The 13,316-nt window shown below is 37.2% G+C and overlaps 1 long non-coding RNA gene across 1 annotated transcript in view; it reads left to right on the plus strand.

Annotated features, from left to right (window-relative positions):
* Positions 1–13,316, plus strand: part of LOC121296979 — a 123,089-nt gene that overhangs the window by 62,016 nt on the left and 47,757 nt on the right. The window contains exon 2 of the long non-coding RNA XR_005947123.1: positions 8,545–8,629. This is a non-coding gene — a long non-coding RNA (uncharacterized LOC121296979). The remainder of the gene's footprint in view (positions 1–8,544; positions 8,630–13,316) is intronic.

Here is a 13,316-nt window from a genome sequence, read left to right on the forward strand (position 1 = left end):
AACAGTGTGCTGCCTTCCGGGAGCCTCGGTCAAGCACATCACTGAGAACGTGGACAGGCTCCTAGAACGAACAGGAGACGACCCGGTAGTAGTCGTCCACATCGGTACAAACAACATTGGAAGAGACAGACCAAAATCCCTGCAAAACAAATTCAGAGAGCTAGGAAGGAAATTAAAAGAGAAAACCAAAACTGTGGTATTTTCTGGTATACTACCGGCACCTTGCAAAGGACCATATGGACAGCTGGAAATAATTAATCAAAACGCATGGCTGAAGACGTGGTGCACACGGGAAGGCTTCACCTATCTTGATCATTGGACCACATTCTACAACGAGGACTATCTGTATAGACGGGACGGACTGCACTTAAATAACAAGGGAACCAGTCTACTTGGAGAAAAGATCCTCGAGCAGGTTCAGAAGCATTTAAACTAGAAAGGAAGGGGGGAGAAATCAACAAAAAAACAGAAGGGAGACTGCATCAAAACAAGAACAACAACTCAGGTAAGACAACCATTAAATGTATTTATCTAAATGCTAGAAGTATCAGAAACAAAATTCTAGAACTTGAAGCTACTGCACTAACAAGTAACTATGATGTGATAGGTGTTACTGAAACTTGGTTGTCTGAGAGTGATGGGGACGAATATAATATTTGTGGGTATACACTGTATAGGAAAGACAGGCAGGACAGAAGAGGAGGAGGGGTAGCGCTATACATAAGAAACAGTCTTGAAGCCCAGGTGTTAAACCTGGACAAAGAAAATAAAGCCGAATCAATATGGGTCAGAATAACGGACAAAAATTCAAAGGGCATAATAATAGGAGCATGCTATAGACCGCCAGATTCAGACGGTGAGCAAAATAATCTGTTATACAATGACATTAGAAATGCATGTAGCAAAGGAGAAGCCATACTAATGGGGGATTTCAACTTCCCCCATATAAAATGGGAAAACCCGGTGGGTAGCACGAAGGATGAAATTGAAATGGTGGAAATGACAAATGACTGCTTCCTAACACAATTTGTCAGGGCACCGACTAGAGGGGAGGCATGCCTTGATTTAGTCTTTTCAAATAACGAAGACAGAATAACTAAAACAGAGGTCAGAGAACCACTGGCAAACTCAGACCACAACATGGTCTCATTTGAAGTGTTTTTTAAAACCCCAAAAGTAAAGACTAAAGCTAAGGTTTACAATTTTAGAAAAGCAAACTATGAAGGTATGAAACAGAGACTAACAGAAGTAGATTGGAGTAAAATAGAGAAAACACCCACAGAAGAAGGATGGTTGTTCTTCAAAAATGTAGTACTAGAGGCGCAAAACAATTACATCCCTAAAGTAGACAAATCTAAATGTAAAACTAAATTGCCAAAATGGTTTAATAGATCAATAAAAAAAAATATTCAGTGAAAAAAGGCACTTTATAGAGCATTAAAAAAGGACCAAAAAGAAAGTACGCAGAAAGAGTACACGGAACTGCAAACGCAAGTCAAAAAGGAAGTTAGAAAGGCCAAGAGAGAAATAGAAATGAACATTGCTAAGGGAGCTAAAACCAATTCCAAAATGTTTTTCCAATATTACAACAGCAAGAGAACATTCAAAGAGGAGATTAAATGTTTAAGAGATACAAATGGCAAAATCGTAGATGAAGAAAAAAAAATAGCAAATATATTAAATGATTACTTTTCACAAGTTTTTACAAAGGAAGATACTGACAACATGCCCCACATGTCATCCAGTTCCTATCCAGTTTTAAATAACTTTAGCATAACTGAGGCAGAAGTGTTAAAGGGACTAGGAGCTCTTAAAATAAACAAATCCCCTGGGCTGGATGAGATCCTCCCAGTAGTACTCAAAGAAATGAAAGAAGTAATTTACAAACCGCTAACCAAGATCATGCAGCAGTCTCTTGACACAGGGGTGGTACCGACAGACTGGAAAATTGCAAACGTAATACCGATCCACAAAAAGGGAAACAAAACTGAACCAGGTAACTACAGACCAGTAAGCCTGACTTCTATTATATGCAAACTTATGGAAACTATAATAAGCTCCAAAATGGAAAATTACCTATATGGTAACAGGGTCCTGGGAGACAGTCAACATGGTTTTAGGAAAGGGAGATCTTGTCTAACTAACTTGCTTGATTTTTTTGAGGATGCAACATCGATAATGGATAATTGCAAAGCATATGACATGGTTTATTTAGATTTCCAGAAAGCTTTTGACAAAGTCCTGCACAAAAGATTAATTCTCAAACTGAACACAGTTGGGATTCAAGGAAACACATGTACATGGATTAGGGAGTGGTTAACATGTAGAAAACAGAAAGTACTGATTAGAGGAAAAACCTCAGAATGGAGTGTGGTAACCAGCAGTGTACCACAGGGATCAGTATTAGGTCCTCTGCTATTCCTAATCTACATTAATGATTTAGATTCTGGTATAGTAAGCAAACTTGTTAAATTTGCAGACAACACAAAAGTAGGAGGAGTGGCAAACACTGTTGTAGCAGCAAAGGTCATTCAAAATGATCTAGACAAGATTCAGAACTGGGCAGACACATGGCAAATGACATTTAATAGAGAAAAGTGTAAGGTACTGCATGCAGGAAATAAAAATGTACATTATAAATATCATATGGGAGATACTGAAATTGGAGAAGGAATCTATGAAAAAGACCTAGGAGTTTTTGTTGACTCAGAAATGTCTTCATCTAGACAATGTGGGGAAGCTATATAAAAGGCTAACAAGATGCTCGGATACTGATTGTGAAAAGTGTTGAATTTAAATCAAGGGACGTAATGTTAAAACTGTACAATGCACTAGTAAGACCTCATCTTGAATATTGTGTGCAGTTCTGGTCAACTCGCTATAAAAAAGATATTGCTGCTCTAGAAAGAGTGCAAAGAAGAGCGACCAGAATTATTCCGGGCTTAAAAGGCATGTCATATGCAGACAGGCTAAAAGAATTGAATCTGTTCAGTCTTGAACAAAGAAGACTATGTGGCGACCTAATTCAAGTATTCAAAATTCTAAAAGGTATTGACAGTGTCGACCCAAGGGACTTTTTCAGCCTGAAAAAAGAAACAAGGACCAGGGGTCACAAATGGAGTTTAGACAAAGGGGCATTCAGAACAGAAAATAGGAGACACTTTTTTACACAGAGAATCGTGAGGGTCTGGAATCAACTCCCCAGTAATGTTGTTGAAGCTGACACCCTGGGATCCTTCAAGAAGCTGCTTGATGAGATTTTGGGATCAATAAGCTACTAACAACCAAACGAGCAAGATGATCCTCTCGTTTGTAAACTTTCTTATGTTCTTATGTTCTTACATTTTGAAGTGAACAAAATAATTACTAAATCTCACCTAGTATGTATTACCATATTTAGGTCTTGCAATTCATATGAAAGTTACACAGATCATGGTAAATGTGTATTTGATTTTTAATGGTATTTTTCCATAGCAATTACTGAGCAAAAAAGTGCCCAGCTGATTTATTTAGTCCACCTCGTCCGAGAGGGGTCACATGAAAGTAATGCCGAGACATTTGAAATGCGAGTCATAGGAAAAGCAACAATTGATCACTGAGAATGAGAGACAGTGTGGCGGAGTTAGCGATTTAAAAAATAATTATAATCTTCTTGCAATACTCCTAGTTACTTCCTACTGAAAAAAAGTTTTGAGTTAAAAAAAACACCACAAGACAATGATATATTTTAGTCTGTAACCTCTTTCCTTACAATAACATTTCCCTTGTCTAACAAAATAACAGGATCCTAATTTGCCCAATAACAATGAATGGCGATGGCCAATTATGAAGTACAATACATTGTAAAGCCTCATTATATGACTTACATCTAGCTCTGCTATAAAGCCACAGTTGGATGAATCCTCTGTTTTCATGGTTTTCATTATTTTATTAGTATTTGGTGACTTGGTACTGGGGGGCTGGTGTTCTGCTTTTTGTTCCAACTGTACACTAAATTAATTAATTGGACCAATACAACTTCGAATATTCACTTAATTGGTCCAAGTAAGTAATTTAATCTACAACTGGAAGAAAAACCAGGAGGGACACCAGCCCTCCAGGACCAGGATTGGAGACCCCTGCTCTATGCAGTTTCCAATAATAAATCAATCTTGGCTGTCTTTAAAAGAATGACAGCTATTATCACTAGGACCAGTATTGCTGCTTCTCATCTTTGCATGCTTATTTTGTTTTTTACATTCATACAGTTTAGCTGTTGTATTTTTAAGAACTGCATATCATGAAATGTGTAAAATATGAATAGACTTTTAATAATAGTTGCCGACAGTTGCCGATCAGTAGAGAGTATCTTAATATTAATATATTGTCTCTGGCCTTTACAGTATTACAGTTCTGTTCAGCTTTTTGGGAGATACCTCACTAATTTATTGAACATGTGCAGGACCTTAGTGAAAACTTTCATTCACAATCAACATCTGAATGCTACTCAGGGAAAGGATATTGAAATAATGCCTGTTGGTACATACAGTTGTATGTCAGTTGTAAATGATACATGTTAATAATATTCAGAGTATGACAATAAAAAAAAACAGATTGCTGGAGCTTGTCTACATTGACTAATATTCTAGCCAGGACACTAACAGGAGTGCTGTTAGATGGTTTTGAAAGCACTGTATATGGCAAGAGTGACCAATGCTGCTCCTGGAGAGCTGCAGGGTCTTCTGGTTTTTGTTCCACCCAAGTTCTCAATTACTTAATTGAACCAATTATTTTCTTAATTGGTCAACACTAACATGTTCCCTGGTCTTTGGCAATTGTTGATTTAACACTATAACCACCACAGCAGTCATTTTGAGGGTTACATTTTAAACAACATCAATATTAAAATGAAAGACAAATTATCGGATACAACTCAAAAGTTTTATTCAAGCACATAATTCTATCATTATTAAAATTTAAATTACTCTGTGTGTGTGAAAGATACGAGATTGTTTATTCTTGACTTTTCCTAAATAAATGTATTAAATACCCTGATGGCATCTGAAAGGCAGGATCGCAAGAATAAAAAATGTTATAATCCCCACTACATAGAACTGCCAGAGCAGTTATTTTGACTGCCTATTAAAATAGATGTTTTTTATTTTGAATATAACCTACATAGCCTTTTTTATTTCTATATACAAGCCTGTTATTATCTCTACTGGACCTGGCAGCCATCAATTTTTTCGTTTTGTACATGGAATGCACCGGGGAAAATATCAGTTGGAGAGATTTCATCTTGAAGCGAGCCACAGTGCTTCAGCACAAACATTTCAATCAGAAAACTGCAAAGCAGTAGGCTGCAGCAGCTCAGAATGGATTCTGTGCTGCACCGAGAGACACACACTCAAGAGAAAACATTTTGTTTTAAATTAAAAACTACTTTCGTTTTTACAGTCTTCTATATACATATACCTGTTTACACACTAGTTTCTTTTGAAATGTTTATTTTATTATGGTTTTTCATTTAAGTCGTGCTTTATATGTGGTAAGTTAGAAAATAAACCTTTTTTGTTTAATTGTTCATTTAAATACGGTGTTTCGTCTGTGCAGATGTTTGATATGATGTGCTTGTATAAAACTTTTGAGTTGTTTCCAATAGTTTGTCTTTCATTTCAATATTGAAATGTAACCATCCGGCAGTTTAGGTATGAGTATAACGCGACGGTTCTAGTGTTAAAGAGACCCAGAAAACCTGCAGGATTGTGGCTTTCCAGGACCATGATTGGCTCCCCTGGTATATTGTATAATATAATCCAGGGTTCACATAACATTAGGTTCTCACATGAGTACCAGCAGAAAGGGTTTGGTATGCACCAAAATTAGGGGTCATCAACCAGGTCACTGTTCCTTCTCCTCCAACAGTTGAAACAATTGGGATGGCAGTGTCAGAGACCACAACAATAGTTTATGAATGTTTAAGTAGGAGTCTGGATTGCTGGTTATTACAATTTTTAAAAAATCATCACACATTCTCTGTTTTTTCAAAATCCTACCACCATATTGCTGCCCGGGCAATTCAAAAGAAAAAACCCAAGCTGTCATTTTATTAGTGTTTATGAACACGTTAGCTTGACGGCACAACAGTATTTATATAAGGATATAACTGAGGGCGAAAAAGCTTTCAAACATAGACCCCTCCTCAACATAGACCCCTCCTCTCACCTCCACTCAGTTTGGGAAATGAAGCGTCAGTGAGCTTCCTTAATGCTACTCCTCATAACCGCATCCCTCTTCTCTGAATGGATGGCTTAATAGAGATCCATGCTATCATTGGTTGTTTCAAAAGAGAAAAGAGAATTATTGATCGTATGAACTGGAGTGGTTCTACCTATCACTCTCCATTGTTTTTTTTGTTTTTTTATAAATAATTGAAGCAGCCAATGATAGCGCTAGCAGGTTGGGACTAGTTAAATTGGATCCCTCCCGGTGATCGTTGACAGAACCCGGAGACACTGAGTCTCTGGGAAAAATTCAGAGGTGGCAGGTAAGGCTCACATTGCAAGCATGAGCACTCTCGATGCCTTTATGAAAAATGCTTTCCTGTTGCAGGTACTGACAGTACACCTTTGCATCTTCAAGAGCAATATACATTTCTTTTTATTGGTTTGCATGCGTACCTGCGTACTAGTTATGTGAAACCTTGAATATAATAGTATGATACTTTTAAAATTACTGTATATAGTATAGTATTTAAAAAGAAAAATGATGAATGACAGGAGAGCATTCAATGTTGAATTTTAGTAGATGACACAAATCCTTGTAGTACACTGGTGTACACCTCTCTTAAGAATGGAGACCTCCTCAGAATGCCCACATAGAAAGACAGCATTGAATAAAACTCATAATAACTGTCAGTTTATACAGATCTGCAATAAAGTCTTAATCAAACTAAATGCTATGAATGTGTTCCAACACCATGTTTGTGTTTCATTTACAATCCAAGCCTCTGGGAGATATTTTGCTTATAATGTTGCAGGGACTTTTCTTGCTGTTTCCATGACAACACAAATCCCCTCAGACACTATTACATCTTGCATTTAAATGACAAACATATCCCTTAAACCCAGTAAGACGTGCGTTATCAAAGGGTGACTAATTGATGTAAAAAAAAAGTGTTGGTGCTGCCTAGATTAGCTAGCGTTTGGCTTGGTGTGAAAAAAAAATCTATTGTACCGAGGAAGTATAAAAATGCAGAAATATTTAATCTCCAGAAGTCAATCTAACTATGATTGTATTTCAGCAAAGTTTGGCAGTTGTAGCCCAGCTAATCCCTACTTGACTTGGTAGTTTTATGATTATACAGTAGAAAAATACCATGGTTCCCTTATGGGTATAGAGATATGCTATAGGTTTTCCTGCATTGGCACTCAGGCACTTGATCCCCACCCCTTACAACGTTGGGGATGACCATATTTAATTTAGTAATGTCAAACATTAGAGTATAACTACAATTTCTGTAATTATTTTCATTTAGCATCCTTAAATGAAGGGCCATTTTCAACACAGCTTAATACAGGAAAGTGGAAAATATAGGCCCCTTTACCCACAGGGCATTATCAAGTTCTCCAAACTCCAATTTGCACCATTTTTTTGTGAATTTATAATATTACATGCTACGTACCCAATTCACTGTCTAAGGTGCTTGTAACTGGTTTTGTAACATTAATAGCTTTCTTTTCCCTTTGCAAATTTCTCTTTGGGAAAGAAGACTTGGCCTATGGTATCAACCCTAGTACCATCCTGCACCCAAATTACACAAACAAATCTGCTGAAGAGTTCCATCTATGGGCAGTTAGAATTCTACCTGTACTCTTACAATACTTATACTCAGATACATGTCGCTTGAGATGGAATAGCCAATACAATTTGAAATCTGTACATTTGTATACTTCTTTTTTTACTGAACCCTTTTATGCTATCGTGTATATGACTGATCCCTATTCCAACTTAACTGTTATTTCACATTAAATGTTTTTGGTCAAATAATATGAGAGGATAGTTGTATCTAAAAGTAACCTTGTGTGGCCACAGTTTAATCAAGTCAAATGTATGAACAAATACTTTACAAAACGGTCAATCACTTGTAAAAAGTTTGAACGTGTTAAATGCTGTCATGGGGACCTTTTTATTACAAATTACAAATGATGTATGCATTTTATTAAACGAAAATCCTATGCTTAACTAAACTCAAAACCTCAGACAAGCAGCACTCTGGATTTCATAAACAGACCTCATTATGGAAGCATTTAGAATAGGATTAGTATCTCATGGCTCTGTCCTTTTTTCTGGTTTGAATTTCTCATGCACATTTTGTCTGTTGCTTATTTTAAAAAGCATTTTGCCTGTAACTAAGCATATGTCTTTACATGGGCCATATAACAGTTCTTAATCGCTAGTGATTCTACATTTTAAGCTTGTGTACGAATCATGTGCACACTGTAACATTGTTCCTTATTTATGTATTTACATCCAATTGTTTTTCCCTTGTTTTCTCCCATGCAGAGCCCTGGTAAACCCTAAACCAGATCAGCCATAAGGAATAGTTTTGCCAACTGCTTTACACACTCTTCATTTCATATGGATTCTTGTAAGTATAGTTCACTGTTTATCTGTGTTTCTGTAGTAGTGTTGTCCAAGAAAGGTAATCCTGAACACTAATTGCTGAAATAAATGGCAATGTATGTAATCAAATTACAGGTTTTAAGTAATTTAACTGATTACAGTAACTCATTTTTTGTAATCAGATCACAGTACCTTGATAATCTTTGACTCTTTGTATTTTTAAATAAATACAGAATGCATACAATCCATACCAGTTTTTCAACAGTTAATAAATATATGCATGCAGTGTGCCCATTTCCTAGTGTCAATCCATAGAGAGTTCACTCTTAATATAAGCTTCCCCTTCTCCTCACAAAGGACATGACAAACACAATCAGCACAAGGAGATTCATAACCAGCCAGCTCGTTCCTTTTGTTATATTTGATCAAAAAGAATAACCAGACAGAGCTGGTTTTCAAGGAGTGGGTTTGTGTTGTTGAAATGTCTTTTAACTTCACCCTGAAAGACGTGAGAAGCTCTGCCCAGCTGTAATATATTAACAGATTTTACACTTGTAAAAATTGCTTTCATGCCTTTTGTGAAATGCCTGCTTTTGATACGTGGCTAGCTGCACCTCATCTCCCAAGTGTATTCGGTTCTATTCCTGTCACCTTTATTATAACCTGTACCCTCCTCAGAAAACGAGAGCTGCTTGGCTCCAAAGCAGAAAGGCTTTGTGTTCTAGTCTTTGAGTTTGGAAGTGTACAGGCTGCAGTAGGCTGGATTCGGGAAGCAGATACTTTTAAGTGCAATTATTTTGTACAAAACTCTATTGAGAAGTTTCTGTGATGTGACGTTTTTCAGCTTCGTAATGCAACTGTTTAAAACTGTTTATAGAAAAGCGACATGATGTTTTTTTGTTAACAACATTTCTTTTTTATCTAGATAAGTTTTGGTCTTGAAAAAAAATGCTACTGCAGTCAAGCAAATGAACAGGGGATGGAGTGTGGATAACTTTGGACCATTAACAATATTATTTTCTTACTTGTGTGCAGTACAGGTGTACCTATACCACACTTCACACATGTTTGCATATATTTGAAGAATCGCTTATCGAATTGTCATGAAATCTGGAATCACATTAGTTATTGGGAATATCAGATTCTGGGATATTTATAATGTCACAGATGGCTTGAGTGCTGCATGTGGGTGGTGACGTCAGGTTCAGGAAGCAACACACAGACAGGCAGTACTGAGGTTGAAACAGATGCAGTGGCTGCGCTCAGCATTTTATTGAATGAAACAAATACAAGATTTAAACAAAAAAAGCACTCTGCACTTGAGGCCAAAATAAACAGACAAACAAAATGGATTAGCACTAAACAAACAGTGGATAACAGACAAACAAATACGGTGAGTCAAAACAAACAAACACTACTCCTTCCAGCATGAAATAGCAATTGTTATTATTTAATTATTATTTTACTTTGTTTTACTCTCCTCCTCTCTCCCGTTCTCTACTCTCCAAACACCCAAACCCAAGTGAGTGAAACATGCAGCTATATATACACTGTTGTGCCAGGATTCAATTACTAATTGATTATTCACTTAAATCCAGCATGTGAACTCATTTGTGCAATCCTTGTGCCTAAATACAATTATATATTTTAAATCACTCATGCTACACCAATAGCTATACACCAACATTAACACTCCACACTCCACACAGAACACATAAATACGAACAGGGGTGGGCACTTGGCCACGATAGATAGATAGATAGATAGATAGATAGATAGATAGATAGATAGATAGATAGATAGATAGATAGATAGATAGATAGATAGATAGATAGATAGATAGATAGATAGATAGATAGATAGATAGATAGATAGATAGATAGATAGATAGATAGATAGATATAGGGCTGGCCATGACATACTGCTCATATACAGTATGTCATGGCCATCAACTGTGTTATCATACTGATAGCTCTTATTCTGTATTCACAGTCATGCAGGGGGATGCATGTTGTATTTACAGTCATGACAGGGGATGCATGTTGTATTTACAGTCATGGCAGGTATTGCAGGTTGTATTTACAGTCATGGCGGGGGATGCATGTTGTATGTACAGTCATGGCGGGGGATGCATGTTGTATTCACAGTCATGGCGGAGGATGCATGTTGTATGTACAGTCATGGCGGAGGATGCATGTTGTATTCACAGTCATGGCGGTGGGTGCATGTTGTATTCACAGTCATGGCGGTGGGTGCATGTTGTATTCACAGTCATCGTGGGGGGTGCATGTTGTATTCACAGTCATGGCGGTGGGTGCATGTTGTATTCACAGTCATGGCGGGGGGTGCATGTTGTATTCACAGTCATGGCAGGGGATGCATGTTGTATTTACAGTCATGGCGGGGGATGCATGTTGTATTCACAGTCATGACAGGGGATGCATGTTATATTTACAGCCATGGGAGGGATTGCATGTTGTATTCACAGTCATGGCGGTGGGTGCATGTTGTATGTACAGTCATGGCGGGGGATGCATATTGCATTTAGAGTCTTGGCGGGTGATGCATGTTGCTGGCATAGTCATTCTGTATTGTTGTTTCTTTTCTAAAAATGACAAGCATTGGATTATTTTACAGTTTAACATGTTTATGAAATTGGCAAATCCAGCCCCCAAATAAGGGTGTTCCTAAAACTCACTGACAGCTCTTGGTATTGCTTATGGCAAACTACCAAGTAAGTACAGTTGTAATACAATCAAAAACAACATCATATCCCTCAGACTTCTAATACTCTGAGATAAATGCACCTCATGTGGTCACTAGTATGTTTTTAAATCTGGAGTTCTGCAGTCCAACAGTGGTGATCTTTTCTCTTCACAGGCTCAATTACACTTGCAGCTTTGTTCAGCTCTGCACTCAGTCATATTGGAATGAATTACCTGACAAATTAAAAACATCAGCACTATTCATACACTTAAAAGCAGGCTGAGCTCATCCCCTAATGACATTTGCAAATGCATCCATCAGGCCTCTTGTCAGCACAACATTGCTCACACTTGCTGTCCCCCTGCTGTTTCAATATCTGTTTTAACAATCATTATTTCCATATCAAATATGTGGCTCTGTTTCCAAGCTTCTTTTTTTCTATTTTAAAATAAAATAGATACTGGTATATTTTTAGTATTAAAGGGATTCTTGATTTGTACTGTATAGATAATAAAGTATACTGGATGAGCTCTTTTATTCTTTAGAAATTGGTGATGAATAATTGGTTTTGATTCAGGTGTGCTTTTTACTGACTACAGTCTTTAGTTTTAATAGTACAAAGCTAGTGGCTCTACCATCATGCGTTCATAAGCATTGCACAGTATAAACTGTCAAAGCAGTGCCATTCTGGATTTTAACAGAAACACATATCTGTGCCTCTCTAACTTCCAATTTGCTATTTCTCCATATATTCCAAAGTTACTGCAATATTTCTTTTTCAGGATCACTATATATCACTTTTATGTCAACACTTGGATATTCAAAGCACACCTGTGCCCTCAGTAGAACTCTCAACCCCTAACCTCTAAGCCTATAGAGCAGTGGTACTGTTCTGACCCTCAAGATCCAGTCCTGGTTATTACTCCAAGCAGGTTCTAAAGTAGTTAATTGAACCTGAAGAGGCAATCAACTAATTTAGACCAGGGATGGAATGGGTCTGGAGGGCCAGAATTGAGTACCATTGCTCTAGCGATAGAAATAAATGCAAAGAAATGAAAAGCAGAGAGTAAAAGTTCTTCTGAGATCCAGGGGGGCTTGATACTTCAGAGTTTTAAAAAGTCACCAGGATGTGATGACTGGAACACATGCAAAACGATTCTAAACAACAACAAGAATACATTAATACATTCTATTTCATACAGTTACCAAGTAGCTCTTAGTTTAATATATGCTGGCTTAGAAACCAGTAGGCCCCATGACCTAGATCTAAATTGATACATTATAATGAATATCAGAGAGGGAAAGTGAAACCGTCATAAAATATATCTTAAAGTTCTACAAATATGGGTGTCTCTTTCCTCTTTATACTGCTTTGTACTGTAGACCTCTTCCTAATTCGAATCCACATATGAAATGGTGCTGTTAGAGTGGGCATTGGGAATTAAGATTATAATATACATGTACAATTGAGCTGACATGATAAGTGCTGCATTTAAAATAACCCCAAGCATCGACCAGCATCAGTCCTGTAACTCAGGTGATTTCTCGATGTCAGGGTCATTTGGGTGAGAATATTTCTGTATGTGCTGCAGCCCCCTGAAACTACCTGGCAGGTTTGGGACTCCCTGCTCCACATTATAAGACCTATTTTTGGAGGCTGAACCACAACCCATCCCATGTTTGTATTAAAAAATACAGCAACACAGTATGTTGAACTATTTAGTTTGACCAATTTCTCAGTATGCCCTGACCTCTTGAGAATTCATTCATCGCCCTTATGGGTTTCCTATATGTATCTGCCCCCCTACGTACCACCACGCCTCCAGTCTCCGAGTTCCAAGGGCTAATGTACTGAATGCCTATATAATGTTTACAGCAGTATAATGGTTTTATTATTATACTGAATGTTTTATTGATACTATGTGATTGTGATTGATGACAAGTAACACATTTTTTTATTTATTTATTGATTCATATTGTGTGTGGTGGTCAACTCCGTCTTAAAG

Source organism: Polyodon spathula, chromosome 22 (assembly GCF_017654505.1).
Source record: "Polyodon spathula isolate WHYD16114869_AA chromosome 22, ASM1765450v1, whole genome shotgun sequence".
Classification (NCBI taxonomy): domain Eukaryota; kingdom Metazoa; phylum Chordata; class Actinopteri; order Acipenseriformes; family Polyodontidae; genus Polyodon; species Polyodon spathula.